The sequence below is a fragment of the Heterodontus francisci genome, chromosome 34 (genome assembly GCF_036365525.1).
Source record: "Heterodontus francisci isolate sHetFra1 chromosome 34, sHetFra1.hap1, whole genome shotgun sequence".
Classification (NCBI taxonomy): domain Eukaryota; kingdom Metazoa; phylum Chordata; class Chondrichthyes; order Heterodontiformes; family Heterodontidae; genus Heterodontus; species Heterodontus francisci.
In genome coordinates, this window is record NC_090404.1 from 35,275,624 (window position 1) to 35,279,469 (window position 3,846).

General features: G+C 45.1%; 1 non-coding gene across 1 annotated transcript; it reads left to right on the forward strand.

The window, feature by feature from the left end:
- Positions 1–1,521: 1,521 nt before the first annotated feature.
- trnai-uau (transfer RNA isoleucine (anticodon UAU)) lies at positions 1,522–1,616 on the forward strand. Its single transcript has 2 exons — positions 1,522–1,559; positions 1,581–1,616. It is a non-coding gene; the product is annotated as a tRNA-Ile (tRNA).
- The last annotated feature ends 2,230 nt before the right edge of the window (positions 1,617–3,846 follow it).

Sequence of the window (3,846 nt, forward strand, 5' to 3'; positions counted from 1 at the left end):
CTGCGTAACAGCCCTGACAACCAATTTTTTCTGCAGCACATGTGGAAGAGTCTGTCACTCTCGAATTGGCCTTTATAGCCACTCCAGGCGCTGCTCCACAAAGCACTGACCACCTCCAGGCACTTACCCATTGTCTCTGGAGACAAGGAGGCCAAAGAAGAAGATTGTTAATAATCCACACGTTAAGTCACAAAGCCTTAAGGCTTGTCTTTTTAACATTACGTGTCTCCTTCCCACTATTTTACACTGTGGCCCTGTTTGATTCTGGCCCTTGATTTCTCTGCCTATCACTTTTCTTATTCCCCTTTGGTTCTTGTCCTTGATCCCCCTTCCTCTGATTCCTTGCAAAATTTCCCATCCCCCTGCCATTTTAGTTTAACCCTCCCCAACCACTCTAGCAAACACTCACCCCCCACCCCCCCCCCCAGGAGATACCTTTGTGTTAGGTATGACTTCATCTCGTGGAGCGTTTCCCCTCTCTTTCCCATTGCCTCCAGTTTTGCTCGGGCTCCTTTAAACCATACTGGGTCTAATGTTACCTTGATGTCAAAGTCAGTCACTTTCACCTCTCTAATACAGCTCTATTTTCCATGTTTGGCCAAGGTTGTAATGAAGTCTGGAATTGAGTGCCCCTGGTGGAATCCAAACTGAGCATCGGTCAGCGATGTGTTACTGAGTAAGTGTTTATTGATAGCACTGTCGATGATACCTTCCACAACTTTGCTGATGATTGAGAGTAGACTGATGGGGTAATTAATGGGCGGATTGGACTTTTCCCGATTTTTGTAGACAGGACATAGCTGGGCAAATTTCGCATTGTCAGGAAGATGTGCTTTTTGCAATTGTACTGAAACAACTTCTCTCAGGCCACAGCTGGTTCGAGAGCACAGGTCTTCAGTATGACAGTTGGAATTGTATCAGGGCCCATCGTGTTTTGTATATTCAGTGCCTTCACCCGTCTCTTGATAGCACGTGGATTTAATGGAATTATCTAAAGGCTGGCATCAATGATGATAAGGACCAATCTTCTCTTCAACCCAGGACCGAATCTGCTTCCACCACACTCTCGGTATTGGACATAGCTGTGGCCCCAGCACTGATCCTTGAGGCACTCGACGAGTTACGGTCTGATATCTTGAAAATGCTCCATCAATCCCTCGTTGCTTTCTGTCCATTAACCTCTAAGTCCTCCTTGCATGCTAATATATTACTTCAATTCCATGAACCTTTATCTGGTATATTAATCTTCGATGGTATCTTACCGAATGCCTTTTGGAAATCCAATTATACTACATTCCTGGTTCCCCTTTGTCTGCCCTTTCAGTTACATCCTCAGAATTCTGGAATAAATTTGTCAATCAAGATTTCCATTCGGTAAAAACATGTTTACTTTGTTTGACCAGACAATGATTTTCCAAGTGCTTGTTAATACTTCCTTTGTCACAGATGAGAACATTTTCCAGACGACTGATGTTAGGCTAACTTGCCTGTAATTCCCCAAACTATTTGGGGAGCAATGTGGCTCCAGTGGCGTAATTGGTTAGCGCGTGGTACTTATACAGCAGTGCAATTAATGAGCTATGCCGAGGTTGTGAGTTCGAGCCTCACCTGGAGCACTGAATTTTAGAAACCGGGTGCAATGAGAAACAGCTGCACACTGCAGAGAAGTTCGTCTGAAGTGGCCAGAAGAAGGGATGGAAAACAAGGATGAGGTGGCATGAAAGCAACAGGAGCCACGTGCGGTGAGAGCCCTGCAAAACTTCATCGTTATTTCCAGCAGAGAAGGAGACAACTCAGTCCATGCCATCTCTGCACAGAGCAACGCAGTCAGGCTCGATGCCCATAGCCCCGCAAGCCTGCTTTTCTCAGAATTCCTCCTGAAGGCATTTATCATTTCTGCTTCCACCACCCTTGTGGGCAGCGAGTTCCAGGTCATTATCACTTGAGATACAAAAACAGTGCTTCCTCATACTCCCCAACATCCTTTTTTTCACAGAACTGGCAATTTGTGGTCACTACTCCTTGTGCCGTTTGTTAATGGGAACAATTTTCCCTTGTCTAACTTATCCAGGCCTGTCATAATCTGGTACACTTCTATTAAATCTCCCCTCAATCTCTTTTGTTCTAAGGAGAACAAGCCCAGCTCTGCCAACCTAACCTTGTAACTAAAATGCTCCATCCCTGGAACCCTTCTGCTAAATCTCCTCAGCGCCCTCTCAAGGACCCTCATATCGTTCCTGAAATGTGGTGACAAGAACAGGACAGAGTTGTTGCTAACCAGAGCTTTATAGAGGTTCACCATAATTGGACTGAGTACTTCTATTTATGAAGCCTAAGATTCCTTATGCTTTCCTAACTATTCTCTTAATATATCTTGCCACCTTCAATGATCTATGCACCTGCGCCCCCAGGTCCCTCTGTTCCAGCACATTCTTTAGAACTATGCTTTTACATCTACATTGCCTCTCCTTAATCCCTCTGTCAAAATGCATCACTTCACACTTGTCAGTATAAAATTCTATCTGCCAACATTCTGTCCATTCTACTACCCTATCTTGAGAGTTACAAACTAGACAGGAAGGATCTAAAGGGAGAGCTAAGAAGGGCGAGGAGAGGACACGAGAAGTCATTGGCGGATAGGATCAGGGAAAACCCTAAGGCTTTCTATAGGGATATCAGGAATAAAAGAATGACTGGAGTTAGATTAGGGCCAATCAAGGATAGTAGTGGGAAGTTGTGTGTGGAATCAGAGGAGATAGGGGAAGCGTTAAATGAATATTTTCGTCAGTATTTACAGTAGAGAAAGAAAATGTTGTCGAGGAGAATACTAAGATACAGACTACTAGGCAAAATGGGGTTGAGATTCACAAGGAGGAGGTGTTAGCAATTTTGGAAAGTGTGAAAATAGATAAGACCCCTGGGCCAGATGGGATTTATCCTAGGATTCTCTGGGAAGCCAGAGAGGAGATTGCAGAGCCTTTGACCTTGATCTTTATGTCGTCATTGTCGACAGGAATAGTGCCGGAAGACTGGAGGATAGCAAATGTTGTCCCCTTGTTCACGAAGACAGCCCTGGTAGTTATAGACCTGTGAGCCTTACCTCGGTTAGAACATAGAACATAGAACATTACAGCGCAGTACGGGCCCTTCAGCCCTCGATGTTGCGCCGACCTGTGAAACCATATGACCTACACTATTCCATTTCCATCCATATGTCTATCCAATGACCACTTAAATGCCCTTAAAGTTGGCGAGTCTACTACTGTTGCAGGCAGGGCGTTCCATGCCCCTACTACTCTCTGTGTAAAGAAACTACCTCTGACATCTGTCCTATATCTATCACCCCTCAACTTAAAGCTATGTCCCCTCATGTTGCCATCACCATCCGAGGAAAAAGGCTCTCACTATTCACCCTGTCCAACCCTCTGATTATCTTATATGTCTCTATTAAGTCACCTCTCCTCCTCCTTCTCTCTAACGAAAACAACCTCAAGTCCCTCAGCCTTTCCTCGTAAGACCTTCCCTCCATACCAGGCAACATCCTAGTAAATCTCCTCTGCACCTTTTCCAAAGCTTCCACATCCTTCCTATAATGTGGTGACCAGAACTGCACGCAACACTCCAGGTGCGGCCGCACCAGAGTTCTGTACAGTTGCAGCATGACCTCGTGGCTCCGAAACTCGATCCCCCTACTAATAAAAGCTAACACACCATATGCCTTCTTAACAGCTCTATTAACCTGGGTGGCAACTTTCAGGGATTTATGTACCTGGACACCAAGATCTCTCTGTTCATCTACACTACCAAGAATCTTCCCATTAGCCCAGTATTCTGCAATCCTGTTAC